The 15,293-nt window shown below is 43.0% G+C and overlaps 1 long non-coding RNA gene and 7 other non-coding genes across 11 annotated transcripts; all 8 read right to left on the minus strand.

The window, feature by feature from the left end:
• Positions 1-431: 431 nt before the first annotated feature.
• On the minus strand, positions 432-9,888 carry LOC140118354 (uncharacterized). 4 transcript variants are annotated; one of them, XR_011853184.1, is made up of 12 exons: positions 9,787-9,888; positions 7,786-7,815; positions 6,727-6,761; positions 5,463-5,529; positions 4,349-4,404; positions 3,037-3,109; positions 2,778-2,841; positions 2,463-2,497; positions 1,278-1,340; positions 1,040-1,066; positions 750-767; positions 432-506 (listed from the first exon to the last, which is right to left on the minus strand). It is a non-coding gene; the product is annotated as an uncharacterized lncRNA (long non-coding RNA). The 4 variants fall into 4 exon arrangements; XR_011853181.1 differs by having other exon boundaries at positions 432-767; positions 9,787-9,887; XR_011853182.1 differs by lacking the exon at positions 9,787-9,888 and adding an exon at positions 9,582-9,602 and having other exon boundaries at positions 432-767.
• LOC140120082 (small nucleolar RNA SNORA8) lies at positions 1,122-1,253 on the minus strand. Its single transcript, XR_011853510.1, has one exon. It is a non-coding gene; the product is annotated as a small nucleolar RNA SNORA8 (small nucleolar RNA).
• LOC140120084 (small nucleolar RNA SNORA8) lies at positions 2,300-2,438 on the minus strand. Its single transcript, XR_011853512.1, has one exon. It is a non-coding gene; the product is annotated as a small nucleolar RNA SNORA8 (small nucleolar RNA).
• Positions 4,195-4,327, minus strand: LOC140120081 (small nucleolar RNA SNORA8). The gene has a single exon (XR_011853509.1). It is a non-coding gene; the product is annotated as a small nucleolar RNA SNORA8 (small nucleolar RNA).
• LOC140120098 (small nucleolar RNA SNORA40) lies at positions 4,710-4,839 on the minus strand. The gene has a single exon (XR_011853529.1). It is a non-coding gene; the product is annotated as a small nucleolar RNA SNORA40 (small nucleolar RNA).
• Positions 6,565-6,702, minus strand: LOC140120083 (small nucleolar RNA SNORA8). The gene has a single exon (XR_011853511.1). It is a non-coding gene; the product is annotated as a small nucleolar RNA SNORA8 (small nucleolar RNA).
• Positions 6,882-7,007, minus strand: LOC140120091 (small nucleolar RNA SNORA18). Its single transcript, XR_011853521.1, has one exon. It is a non-coding gene; the product is annotated as a small nucleolar RNA SNORA18 (small nucleolar RNA).
• On the minus strand, positions 7,886-8,014 carry LOC140120099 (small nucleolar RNA SNORA40). Its single transcript, XR_011853530.1, has one exon. It is a non-coding gene; the product is annotated as a small nucleolar RNA SNORA40 (small nucleolar RNA).
• Positions 9,889-15,293: the final 5,405 nt, after the last annotated feature.

The raw sequence follows: 15,293 nt of genomic DNA on the forward strand, positions 1-15,293 counted from the left end.
ATTTCACAGGTCATTTGCATACAGCTTTAGGACCTCATTGCTTAGGTTTACAGGCATGTAGTGGGACAATGAAGGGATAGAGGCAATGCTCTCTAATGGCAGTTTATGAAAATATATTTAGTTAAGGGGGGTTATTTTGCATGACGGGTTCTCTACAAGTTCTAGTGACAATTTATGCACTTTTAATGAAGTCATTTCATGTAGCAGAAATATCTGCATACATGTGACCCAGAATTGTGGAGTGTGAGCTTGTTAGCCTTTCACATTTTTGGAATATTAGGCAAGAGTTATGCCTGGTGCCTTGTCCACTGTTTTGTGCTTTAAGATATCAATTCACTCCACAGGCATTGCAACAGTTGGCTTGTTAATGCAAATGGTACATTTCCCAAATTATATACATATCAATGTAGAAAAAAAAAAACTACACAAAATTGAACATTTCACATTGTAACTTTATTGTTGATTCAGAATTGACATCAAGTAATCTTGGGTAAACTGCCATTACTCTAGATGGAAAGGAAAATTCTATAAATGCATGGATGATAGAGCAAGTTTATAGCTAAAAATACAAAACAATGACTTGTTGTTTCTGCAGATTATCTCCTCTATAATAGACCATAGTACACACATGTAGTGCCCACAGTATCCTGTAGAGGATTATAATATTGGTCACAGCGTAAGAGCAACTGGTTAACTGCCAGAAAAGCCCTCTTTGAAGTGACCACTACAGATGATTCCTTCGTTTTTACCTTCAATTCAGTCTAAGCCTGCAAGAAGAGAGAAGTAAAGGGATTAGAGCAGATCACCATTGGCAAGAGAAAAAAAAACAAAAAAAAAAAAAAACAAAGGCTGCAGCATGCTTGTCCTTCAGAAGGCATTGTGCTGCAACTGCAGCATTTACACAAGCCTTCTCAAGCTTTGCTTTATGGCCATGTCCACAGCAAACTACAAACCAACAGTTATAGCTGCTTTGGTAATGACCAATATTCTTTTATCAGTTTTGCACTACAAGGCTACAGTGATCTAGGAGAAACTTTACCTGATATAACTGGTAACTCCCAAAAATCTGCAAGAAAAAAAAAAAAACAACGTTAACTAGGAAATTTAAAATACTATATTGAAACTGTCTCAGCCTGAAAACAAGGTTAACAGTCAGCCTGAAAACCAAACAATGCCACATGCTGATTTAGTGTTGCACTGTTTAATGAACACCCAATAGGAAAAGCCATTGAGTGCAGATACCATACAGTGCGTGTGAGAACTGACCATCAACTCACCTGAAAGACAGTTCTTTGTCAAGATATTCCAACATAACCTCTGTTCACAAATGCTCCTCAAGCCTGCAAGGGGAAAAGTACCAAGATTAGACCAGGTTTTTTTTCTTTAAAGGATAGAAGAATGTGCAGCATGAAAAAAAAATAAATTGCACATACACTCCTGAGGATGACTGGAGTCAGTGTGACAATATCAGCAGAGTTGGAGAAAATGGACTGACACCACAAATCTACAAAGTTCTAATTTTAAAATTTCTTTCAAGTGTCTGAAAACCGTGTAGTGAGGCCTTCTGAAATGCCCCAAGCACTACACAGCCTCCTGCACCAGTGAAAGCTTCCATCAGTTACGAAAGTGCGTACTGGATTATCAGCAAGACCAACTCATGGTTTGAGAGGCTGCACTCCTGAGCATGCACAGAGTAATGCACTGGGAAGGAATGTTATCTAAAGCACTTCTACAGTGACCAGGAAGACAGGACTGACCATTTTGGTGAAGCTGGCATCAGAGGTTTGACTATCCTTTAGATCAGTGGTGGCAAACCTATGGCATGGGTGCCAGAGGTAGCAATCAGAGCCCTTTCTGTGGGCACCCAGGCCTTCACCCCAACACAGAGTTTGCCAGCTAGGCTTTCTTCTGTGGTCCAGTACAGCCCAGGACGTGCCATGCTCTGCGCTTTTTTTAAAGCAACATCCTTGGCTGCCAGTACTATAGGAGGAGCAAGAAGATGTGGGTAGAGATGGATTGTCATTAGAGCTCCTGCTCTGGGCCCCCGGAGGGAAGCTACAACCCAAATTTCACCATCTTTCTATTGTATTTGTGAATTCGGGAGAACAATACAATTAAAACCTGTGCTACAGGAAGAAGCAACAAGTTTCTGCTTAAATTGTCATGTTGGCACTTTGCGACATATGTGTATTTTAGTTGTAGCTTGGGCACTCTATCTCCAAAAGGTTCACCATCACTGCTTTAGATCATCGGCTAAGCAGTTGGACACGTCAGCTTCTAAAACAAAGTTGCAATGAAACACTGTCTCAGTATTAGAACCAAGTCTACAGACACAGAAGGCCTGCAAACCAACGATGCCACTGATTTATTGTTGCACTGTTTAAAAAAAACACTCCAATAGGAAGAAAAGCCATTGAGTGCCGATACCATACAGTGCGTGGGAGAACTGCCCATCAACTCACCTCAAAGATCAATACAGTCCTTGTCCCAAGTATTCCTGCAAGATGGTAATATGAAAAGTATAAATTTAGCACATTAAAGTTATGTACGGCAGAGCTACAAAAGCCATGAAAGGGCTTCTAGAAATACAAGTTTATAACAACTCAAGTATGTTATGCAGCCATTAACCTACTAACCAGAGACTTAACAGGTCTTAAGAACTGCAAGCTTCATCTCTGAGGCGTTTCCAACGATATGAGTATACTACAACACCCCATCGGGATAGACCTCAATTCACATCACTTCTGACTGCTATATATTATAAAAAGCCTATTCACCTGCCAGCGCTGGACAACACATGATCTTGCAAAGATAAGTACTGCATACCTCCAGTCTTTGTACCTAAAACAGAATACAGTATATTAGATAAAGCAAGAAAATCAGATGTTTATATACTCATTAGGTAAACTGTTCAGAAAAATCTTGTCAGTCACTTGCAGTCAGAGCAGTTGAACATAGAAAAATCATCAGAACAGTCAGTTTTACAAAGTGGTTTTGCCCTTGAAAAAAAAAATCCCAAGTGCTAGAGATACCTACCTACAAGCTCATGGGGCATGATCTACACCAGCAACTAATCTGCACCTTGCACACCACAGTTAAGCATGAACACCTACAAGGGAAAAAAAAAAAGTTTAGTTGCTATTTTCTATGGAGTCATCACCTCTCCAGTACACAGTGGTATGCCCACCCAGGCATACCATTTTTTGGTATATGCCAATTACGCCCATTGACAATGGTGGATGGAGCATAGTTGTCGTCATATGACCAGCATACAATGCATCTGCTGCAAAGATGGAATGGAAAGATATAGCAAGCCCTGATATCTATAAACAAGTCTACAAACTATGGACTCCTGGGAGGAGCTGCTGCTCCCTGCTCACAGAGGAGGTCATGTGATAGGGTTCTGTGTGTATATAACTGGGCTAGATGTGTTAGACAAGATAGATGTCTCCTGCACATAGAGAGGTACAAGACCTCCCTTGTGCCTCAGTCTTTCCATACAAGTCTGATGCCACAGAACTGTCTTTCTGCACCTCATTCTTCCTCTTGTTACATGTTCCACCATGTGATGGAATCTGCTAACTATATACATCATGTATGTACTGTGCAGTGATCAGTAGATTTACTTAAGGGAAACTAAATGTTCTAAAAGTAATTTGGCAGTAAATACAAGGCATCATGGGATTGGCGGCCAAGCTAACTGGCCTCAGCCCGAGGGCATAGATCAACATATTAGCCTCTGACAATCTCTCACTAGAGGTTAAGAGGGCAAACACTTCAGGAACAGAAAATGCCACAACTCTGAGGGGTGTAATGGATGAACAGAACAATAGACATCACATAATTTGGTAAAATCACTATAGCTTCACTATAAAACAGATTCTGAACGCAGCCTCAAGGTGGTTACCAGCAGAGCACTTTGCAGCATATAAAGTTGCCCATAAGAACATTAAATTGAAGCAAATCCTCAACAGGAACTTGCTATACCAGTGTTTAAATTGGAACAAGGGATTTTATCCACAAGAGGATCCAGGTCACCACCAGCACATTTTATCTATACCTGGAGGGGACAGACTTTGCCTACAACTCATAATGTGTCAAGTGTGCAACTTCTCCCCATGTCTTAGCCATATGGCGTTTGAAAAAGCATACACTGGCAGATAAAATCTAGGAGCAACAAAAACCAGTATGTTACATTGTCTCAGCCTGAAAGCCAGTTTAACAGACAGAAAGCCTGAAACCTCAATGCCATGTGCTGATTTAGTGTTGCACTGTTTAATGAACACCCAATAGGAAAAGCCATTGAGTGCAGATACCATACAGTGCATGAGAGAACTGACCAACTCACCTCAGACCAATGCAGTTCTTGCCTTGCAAAGCCACTGTCCATTAATGCTCTTAAACCTGCATTGAAGAGAAGTACCGAGATTACAGCAGGTTAAATGAGAAGAAAAATCAAGCTGTAACAAGCTTTTCCTTCAGAAACCATTTATCCAAGACTATGATGTCACTCACTATGAACATAGATTGCAACCTTTATAGGGCAACTATAATACTGCATGTATGGATCATTTGACAAGCGGTTTATTTTAATGCTGACCTATGATTTCAATATTTCTCCTCAAGTTACCAGAAATAGGTCTGCAAACAAACTATGCCAACTCCTACAGACAGAAAAATGCATGTTGCTTGACTTAAATGAGCGGGTTGCTGTCCCTTCCTACAAGTAACACAACTACTACAAGTCAAGTAGTTGTGGGTTGCAAAGGAAGGTTTTAGTCTCAGCACTTCTATCAGGTTTGAACCTAGAAAGAGGCCAACCTATAAAGAGAAAGTGCTCCAAAAAAACCCAAAAACTTCTAAAACATGCAGGTAGCAAATATAAAAGAGGACCTGTCACCCCCCCAAAAAAAATAAAATTTATGTTGCAGGAGTTTGTTTAAAACCTCTTACCAAATAAGAGGTCGGATCCTTGTATTTTGTGAGCAGCATACAGCTGTATTTATGAGGGGGCCGGCAGACACCCCTGTCAGCGGGGACCTGAAAGAATAGCCAGCAGTAGTGCATATAGTGTGCAATCGCTGCTGGCTCTCTGCGATGCGGCTAGAGGGGCTTATTCACAGCGCCGGACGAACATAACATTTGGCCGGCTCTGAATAAGCACGGAACACCCGCATCGCAGAGAGCCAGCAGCGATTGCACAATATATGCACTGCTGGCTATTCTTACAGGGGCGTGGAGGGGGTGTGTTGGCTGACCCCCCTCATGAATACAGCAGACTACTGCTCACAAGATACGTGGATCTGACCTCTTATTTGTAAGAAGTTGGATCGTTTTAAACAAACTCCTGCAACAATTTTTTTTGGCATAAGCCAATAAGCTGCTGGGGAGAGGATTATGGGGGCCTTTGGGGGGGGGGGGGGGGGGAGAATACTACAGTGCTTCAACAGTTTCAGCCTTACCAGGTCAAGGGACTTTCTCCCATAATAGGTTACAGATCACTGCCATGACAAATTCAGCCATTCACACCTAAAGGAAAGGGGGTATAAAGTGACAGGTAAATGAGCTGTTCATATTTAGCAAGGATGCAGCAAACATGAACACCAGCATGGTCTACAGCATTTTTAGTTTAGGAACAATACATAGAAGTATTAGACTTCCTTCAGATTTAAAATCTTAAAAGGAAATCTACCATCATAATCAAGCATGATAAACCATGGATACCTGGTACAGTGACTGGTAAACGTATTTGTTATTCATGGCCCCGAAAAAGAAAAAAAAAAAAAAAAAAAAACTTACATTAATGGGCTAGAAGGGCTCTGGAGGCCCCTGAGCTACAGCTTCACAGGCTGTTATACAATACTCCTACTGCCTGCAGTATTTCAACATGGCCAAGGGTGAATGCTTCTGCACAGTAACTGGCTCATTTGTACAAGCCGTGGATAATAAATAAGAGTACTACAGTCAGTGCCGGGATCTATGATTAAGTCTCCCTGGTTTATGATGGACTTTGTTGGTAGATTTCCGTCACAGGTTGTGCACTGCTGAGCAATTCATCACATGGAAATATTTCCACCGGTGAAGACCACACTACTTGTTCTATGATAAGTTTAGACAAAGACCCCTTTATGAAGGAAAAGCATGCTGCAGCTTTGTAACCACAGCAATCTGCAAACCAACAGATAGCTGGTTCTATTAGTTGCTTGGAACAATTGCCGGCTCGTGCCATAGCCACGCTTTCCACAAGTATGTGTGGTAGCAAAAACAAAAAGGCTAGCACAAGCATTCCCAGCAATGTTCATGTGCCTGGAGACTTAGGAGCAGCAGTAATCTCATCCTGACAACAGAACACATTTAGCATTCTGATAGTTTTGCTAAAGACCAAAGTGGCTTGGTTCAACAAGTCTACTTACACAATAACAAGTGCATTACTCAGGCTGCAAAACAGCACTGCCATAACACTTAATACAGATTGTCCAAGCCACCAACAGGCAGGATTAGACCTGTCTCTATTAAGTTAATCTGTGCAGTTAAATATAGCTTGAAAGCAAAGTTACAATGAAACACTGTCTCAGTATTAGAACCAAGTCTACAGACACAGAAGGCCTGCAAACCAACGATGCCACTGATTTATTGTTGCACTGTTTAAAAAAACACTCCAATAGGAAGAAAAGCCATTGAGTGCCGATACCATACAGTGCGTGGGAGAACTGCCCATCAACTCACCTTAAAGATCAATACAGTCCTTGGCCCAAGTATTCCTGCAAGATGGTAATATTTAGTTTAGCACATTTTAATAATGTTATGTAGTGTAGAGCTACACAAGACCAATGGGGTGGGGGGGGGGTCATATATATATATAAAAAAAGGCACGAAATGTAGTATGTTATGCAGATATTCACCTACTAATAGGATACTTAGCAGGTATAGAAAACTGCAAGCTTCATCTTTGAGGCGTTTCCAACGATATGGGTATACTGCAACACCCCATCGGGATAGACCTCAGAACCTTTATACATCATAAAGCCAGTTACACTGAGGACTTGCTCAGGTGCAGGCATTGGCCTACTGCACATCAACATTATTCAACCCACTATGGGGCACTTGTGGACAGCACAAGGACACAAGTTACACCTTTGCTGGGGTAGGGCCTACAGCAACTATTATAATCCAGGTAAAATCTAGCCTTTATTTAGAGAATTCTGGAGTCATATCAACACAATTTGGAGAAGGTGTCCTTCATAGTGTACACAAAAAAAAATTGTATTCACCTCCGCATGCATGATATAGAAAAGTGGTGTCCATCATTGAGCAGTTGAACTTTGGAAATTCATCAGAACAGTCAAGAGGGATTTCTTATGCATTAGGTCTCAGCTAGACAGTTTTAACAGAAATGCCAAAATCTGTCTATAATTTTTCCAAAATTCCATGAAAGTGCTCTTAAAGCTAAGCAATTACAACCCAAATAATGAGAGCTGCACATAACTACTCCTGCAGCTGCTTTTGGCTCCACACCCATTGTTTACAAGTTCCCAAATGTGTGATCAATACATGATTCCATGTGCCCAAATATTTGGTCTGACTGGGGACTATGCCATGAAAAAAAACTTTTTGCAATGAATGGTTGCTGCAATCAGCACCATCGCAGACAACTTAGTATCTAGCAGAGGTAGCTGATATTTAACACATTTGTGTTGGGGGGGGTCTGAAGGTAGCAAAGTCCTAACCAGAGTTCCATCTTTAGACAATACTTTCCATAATCACTAGAAATAAAAAGTCACTTACCCCATGTGATTCCATAAGCCGCAACAGTACCTACAAAGAAACAAAGAAGATTTTACAGTCTGCAATGTTAAAACCTCTCCTCTGTGTCCGGCAATCTCTAAGTGTCCCTTCCTACAAGTAACACAACACCTACAAGTCAAGTTGCTGTGGGTTGCAAAGGAAGGTTTTAGTCTCAGCACTTCTTTCAGGTTTGAGCCCAGACAGAAGCCAAACAATAAAAGCAAGTGCTGTCAAAGGAGTGATGCATTTATACCCCTTGTAATGCCAGAGGACTATTGGTGGGCGTTGTGTATAGCAGTTTAGAGAACAGATTGAGCACCAACACTGAGACAGGTATACAACTACTGCTATCCCTATTCATGACAAAACTTTCACTCCCTAATACCACACATGAAAATAGCAAGTTTAACTGGTTGACCATCAGTATTCTAACAGGACACTGGAGAATCTCAGCTTCTTGTCAGGGCTCTGGAGTCAGAAAAATCCCAACTTGGACTCCAAAAACATTACAATTAGTAGGGATCTCAGAGATGGGACCCCCATGGATCACAAAAATGGAGATCCGTTATACTTAAATCCTAGCTCAAGAGCAGCCAGTCTTGCATGTGAGGCCTGCTCCATTCATCTCTATGGCACTGACGAAGATTACAGAGTACAGCACTCTGCTATCTGTCAGCATCAGATGAGCAGAGAAGCCGGGGCATAAACGACTGGCTGCTCCAGCCATCTTGGGTGCAACTGGGGTACACCATTGCTCCATTCTTATGTTCCATGGGTGGGTCCCCTCAATGGTTAGCACTAGCAGCACAACTTTCTGTGATTGAATAATTCCTCTAACCCAAGTGTAATGTTCTCTAGCACAACTTGAAGTCATCTTTGAGGAGGATCTGAGGGAAGCTAATGAACAAAAATGTATTGAAAATTTTATAATCTGATGTGAGGCTAATATTTAGCCTGTTCTTAACTTCTCCCTTCTATTGATTTTCATAATTAAGAGTTTTGAGGTCGTATTCCAATACATATTTAGGTTCTACTTAAATAACTAGGTTTATTATATCAGTGATAAAAATACATCTTAGTGTAAATTTATCACTAGAACATACCCATGAATGAGCATTGGAGTTAGGGAAATTGGCTTACCAACTCCAGAGCCCCAGTTACAACTTCAGGTGCATGAAGCAGATGTGTGAGAGGGCAAAGTGTATTGAGGAGCCAATCTGAATCTTCTTTTAGGCTCTGTGGCCAAATGTGTGCCTGCTGAACAAGGGGCGAGCACTCCTTATTTCTCGTCTTTCCAAAGGGATCTGAGCAGCCATACTGTATGACAGGGGAAGAACAGCACCTGCTCTTTACAGGTTGGCCCAACCTGCACTTTGGTATATGGCAGCCATGAGCTTTTTTTTGTGGCTAGCTCACGGGCACCATTTGCATGAACCCTTTGGTTGTGTTCACATGCAGCATTTTGGCACACAACACACCCTCAAAGTAATGACAGGAGCTGCAATATGAAAGGAGAATAGGAGATGACACACAGTCAAGCTCTGTTCTGGAGTCATGGACACTGCACTCATTCCAGGAGGAATATAGTTATCTGCTCCAATAGTTTGTCAGACATAACAGCCTCCATTTTACACCAAAAAGGAAGATGCATAGATAGGCAGAGAGAAGTCCCCAGCCTCAACATGTGCTAGGACCACTACCATATATCTGCTCCGAAGACACGCTGCCACCATGCCCTCTAGATCCCCGGGACAATGCAAAGCTGATATAGTCTGAACCGGCTTACGTGCACCCACATGCCCGTACAGCGCCATTCCCAGGCGTGACATCTGCCAGGCCTCATCGCTACAATCCACGAGGGAAACAACCCGCTCGTGACCACTAAACTGGCTGCACGTGACTAATGCCCATCAAACGTGCAGCTTCTAACCGTACAAGCGCCCGGTGCAGGCAGCAGTCCCCCTATCTATCCGCCTGAGATCACACTAAACTAGCGTTTACCTTCTCTTTGGAAGCCGCGGAATGAGACAGAGAAAGGCGGGCGAGAGCTTTATATAGGGCGGATCTGGCCGAGTCACTCGCGCTACTGATGATGTCACGGGAAGAGGCGGGGTTTCCAAGCTTCCAGGGGAAATGTGTGTCTGGACTTATGGAGACTGGGGGCGGTTTCACGCATGGCATTTTTAAACGCATCTAAAACGCATATGCCTTTCGACCAAGCCCCTCCCACTTATGTTTTGGATGTGTTTAAAAGCGCGACAAAAAAAAAAAAAAAAGTAGGATACGGCTTGATACACCAGTGCAGGGTGTGAGGGAGGAACGGGATTGTCCTGTTTTTCTCAGATACATCTTCTCCACACAACCTCACTAGACTTGCCACCCTACTTGTAGGTCCCCACATCCCAGAGGTGATCTTCAGAGATCCATTGGTGGCACGTTGGCTGGCGGCGATCACAGGTGTTACCGGTGGGTGTTTGCTGTAATATGCAGCAAACACCCACCGGTAACACCTGTGATCGCCGCCAGCCAACGTGCCACCATCTTGGATTCGATCATCACTCCATGTGACATCATTGGGGAGTAACAATCTGTTGCTATGATGGGCTGTATAGCTTCCCCATATACTGTCATACTGTAGTATATGGTAGGATCAATCAGACAACCTAGGGTTACGCTAGGAGGTCTGAAAAACAGAAAAATAAGTAAAGTAAAAAAAAAAAGAAATAAATAAATAGAATTAAATAACCATAAACATTTGGATCACCCACCTTTTTCTTGAATCACCCCTCCTCTTTTCATAGGGCAATATGTGGTCGTGCCACAAACCGGGACAGGAATATGACCTATCTATAATTTGGGTTGTAGCTGCATCAGGGCCGGCTCCAGGTTTCAGTGGGCCCCTGGGCGACAGTGCCTCACTGGGCCCCTTAGCAGTGAACTCATGTGGTGGCATTACAAACGCAGAACCTTAGGATACCAATATTAATATACAGCCCCCGAGGCTCCATTAATATACAGCCCCCTAGGCTCCATTAAGTAATATATATCCCCCCAGGCTCCATTAATTAACATACACCCTCAGCCAGGCTCCATTAATTAATATACCCCCCCCCAGCCAGAATACAGTAATTAATATTAATATATCCTTCAGGCTCCATTAATTAATATACAACCCCCCCAGGTGCCATTAAATAATATACCCCCCATACTGCATTAACTAATATACACCCCCCCCCCCCAGGCTCCATTAAATAATATACACACACACACCCCAGCCTCCATTATTTAATATACTCCCCCAGCCATGCTCCATTAATTAATATACAACCCCCCCAGCCTCCATTGATTAACCCCTTAACGACTTGGCCTTTTTTAGTTTTTTCACTTCCATTTTTCACACCCCACCTTCAAAAATCTATAACTTTTTTATTTTTCCACATAAAGAGCTCTGTGATGGCTTATTTTCTACGTAACAAATTGCACTTCGTAGTAACGGTATTTAATATTCCATGGCGCGTACAGGGAAGCGGGAAAAAAATTCCAAATGCAGTGAAAATGGTGAAAAAACACATTTGCGACGTTTTCTTGTGGGCTTGGATTTTACGGCTTTCACTGTGTGCCCCAAATGACAGGTCTACTTTATTCTTCGGGTTGCTACGATCACAGGGATACCACATTTGTACAGGTTTTATAATGTTTTCATACATTTAAAAAAATTAAAACCTCCTGTACAAATTTTTTTTTTTATTTTGCCATCTTCTGGTGCTAATAACTTTTTCATACTTTGGTGTACAGAGCTGTGGGTGGTGTCATTTTTTGTGACTTTTGATGGCGTTTTCATTGCTATCATTGTTTGGACTGTGCTACCTTTTGATCACTTTTTATTAATTTTTTTATATTTTCCAAAATGGCAAAAAAATGTCATTTTTGACTTTGGACGCTATTTTCCGTTACGGGGTTAAACGCAGTGAAAAACCGTTATTATATTTTGATAGATCGGACATTTTCAGACGCGGTGATACCTGATGTGTTTATGATTTTTACTGTTTATTAATATTAATATCAGTTCTAGGGAAAGGGGGGTGATTTGAATTTTTAGGTTTTTTTAATATAATTTTTTTTTTTTAAACTTTTTTTTACTTTTACTTTAACTATTTTTCAGACTCCCTAGGGTACTTTAACCCTAGGTTGTCTGATTGATCCTACCATATACTGCCATACTGCAATATGGCAGTATATGGGGATTTTACTCCTCATTCATTACAATGTGCTGATAGCACATTGTAATGAATGGGTTAAAACGAGACAGCTTCGGGCCTTCGTGAGACCCGATGCTGTCATGGCAACGGATCACCGCTCCCCGTGACGTCATCGGGGAGCGAAGATCCGCGCCAAGATGGCGGCGCCCATGCGGCGCCATCTTTTTGAAGCCTCCGGCAGCATTGCCGGCGGCAATCGCGGTGAAAGCACCCGCGATCGGTGGTAGCACCGATCGCGGGTGTTACCGGTAAGCCTTTGCTGCAATATGCAGCAAAGACTTACCGGCTATGGAGAGGGCTCGGCCCGCGAGCCCTCTCCATGCAGCGGCGGACAACCTCCCGCCCCAGACTCCATTAATTAATATACACCCCCCCCCAGGCTCCATCAATTAATATACACCCCCCCCAGGCTCCATTAATTAATATACAACCTCCCGCCCCAGACTCCATTAATTAATATACCCCCCCCCCCCCCCGGGCTCCATTAATTAATATACACCCCCCCACAGGCTCCATTAATTAATATACACCCCCCAGCCTCCATTAATTAATATACCCCCCCCCCCCCGGGCTCCATTAATTAATATACACCCCCCCACAGGCTCCATTAATTAATATACACCCCCCAGCCTCCATTAATTAATATATTACCCCCCCCCCCCAGACTCCATTAATTAATATACAACCCTCCTCCCCACAGGCTCCATTAATTAATACATCCCCCACACACACACACACAGGCTCCATTTATTAATTACATACACATTGGTGGCCATAAAAAAAATAATAAACACTAACTAAAACTAACTTAATAATAAAAACTCATTAGTGAGAGCAGGACTCCTGTGTAGAAGCAGGGACGCTGGCGGCGTGACATCATCATGCGGCCAGCGTCCAGCACAGTATTAGACGCTCTTAGGCACTAGTACATCTGCCGCGCCGATGCAGTTATATTGTGTGAGGTTCCGACTGCAGTGCTGCCCCCTGTCAGCCGCGCCGGCAGTGTGAGTGCGGCGCTTCTCTCAATTACATTAGCGACAAGTATGCCGATGAAATTGTGGACCTGTCTTCAGATATAATTTTTAGCTGATGGCAGGTTTCAATAGCCTATGCTATGGCGATTTTAAAAATGCCTTTGTCAGCATTCTGAATAATTTCAGTACTTAATATAATTTTAATTCACATCACCTGGCTCCCTGCCAGCAGCATGTCATGAATCCTGGGGCAGTTGCAGCGTTTGTCTGCCTGTGTCTTCTCATGCATTTTTCCTTTACTCCACACCATCCCCCTCCCTCCCATGCCTGCATTTAAAGTGTGAGAGGGGGGGACTGCATGTAAGGAGAGGAGACTGACAAAGCCACAGAGGCTGCAGCTTCCTTTCCTTGGGGACGCACACTGCTGGCAGGGAGACAGTGAATTAAACTTTTATAAAATGAAATGATTGGAAAGCAGGCAAAAGCAAGTCTACTGACAGGTTCCCACACATCCCTTTTAACTAAATATTAACACCATTCTTCTAGCTAAAATTTTTTTCCTTACATCCCCATAAATTAGCTTTATCTCATATTACCTGGCATCAGAAGGGGGCGTGTCCTGCTTGGCCAGCCCCTCCCATCTACTCCTCCCAATGTCCTATGCCTATTCTCTGCATGTCATGTAACAGGGAGATGTCATATAAGGCGCTTTAACCAGTTGGCCACTTCATGTCATAGAATTCTACTCCTCCCCATCTACTCCTCCCAATGTCCTATGCCTATTCTCAGCATGTCATGTGACAGGGTGATGTCATCTAAGGTGCTTTATCCAGTTGGCCACTTCATGTCATAGAATTTTACTCCTCCCCATCCTCCATGGAGACATGATGGTTCCATGTGATCAGATACATACATGGGGTAGACGTTGCAGATGTAAAAGGACCTTAGATGACATCACTCATCACATGCCCAATAATGTAACAGTGCAGTACCTTTTCTAATGTAGCCTTTTCTTGGGGCCTGGAGGCAGCCAGGGCTCAGAATACTGGAGTGGCTGGCGGCTGCGGCCTGGGGCACGCTGTTGTCACGATGCTTGATATGGAGACTGTCCTACAGGCTGGCAGATCTCCAGCAGGTGGTGTGTGCAAGAAATATGGAGGGAGAGGCTGATGTACTGATTATCCCCGGGGCAACCCCTGAGTGTCTGTAAGAGGTCCCTGGGTAATGGATGGGGAGCCCGTGGTGGTAGACAGCCGTATCCAGGGATCAGACGGAGGCAACGTTGTGCAAATCAACTCACAGTTCTTTATTGAACAACAGGTAGCAGGCAATGGGCCTAAACGTTCAACAGCAGATTCTGCTACTGGAGTGGTCATGGAGAGGGTCCTCAGGAATAGTGCACCAGCTTGGTAGTAGATGTAGGCTGGGAGAATTGAGATGGAGCCGTGTCTGGTGCTGGGATTAGGTTAAGTGTCAACACTGAAGGTGTACTGAATACTGTCTCTCTCTTCACTCAGCCCATGTGCTGAGAGTACTGATGGTAAAGCATGTGCTCTCCAAGAGATATGGTGATAAAGAGGCCTGTGCTTCCACTGCCCATGGGTTTTATCCTTCCCCTGGTCAGGTGGTAGCACATCTCCAATCACACTCCAGTTTACAATACAGCCAACTCATTGGTCAATATCTTACACCCACTTAACTATTGCCTGTTCAGGCAGGGGCTACAGCTGCAGATTACCTGAGATCTCCCATTTTTCCTAGGGCGAGTTGATCAGACTAATTAAATGGATCCTGACAGGTAGAGGGCCTTATTCACAACTACCATGTTGCCTATACGTTGGCATGGGTGTTGTATATGTATGTGTAGATCTAAAACACTTTATTTGTAACTGATATTTTTACAGCCTGCCTTCTTTCCTTGCTTGTAGAACTTTTCGTTCAGGGTTGAGTTGAAGTTCCAGGTAAAACAAGTTCTCTCGTTCCCTCTGCCAATTGCTCAAACCCTACAGTCTGTGACATGTTGTGAATGATACTTGGATACTCTGCTGGACTGAAACCCTGTCATAGCAAGTACAGACTACTAATAAACTTTGTTTGTAGTCTGTAACCATGAAGCAGCAACCACATTAACCTAATGCATCTTGGTCTAAATTGGAGCCACATATGCAACAGGCCCATGTTTATATTTTTTTAAAGATCAGATCCAGATTTACAGCAAAAAAATGTTAAATTACTACATTGTGGGGTCCAAAAATATTTAATTCAGAGTCAATGA

Source organism: Engystomops pustulosus, chromosome 2, assembly GCF_040894005.1.
Source record: "Engystomops pustulosus chromosome 2, aEngPut4.maternal, whole genome shotgun sequence".
In the NCBI taxonomy this organism is placed as follows: domain Eukaryota; kingdom Metazoa; phylum Chordata; class Amphibia; order Anura; family Leptodactylidae; genus Engystomops; species Engystomops pustulosus.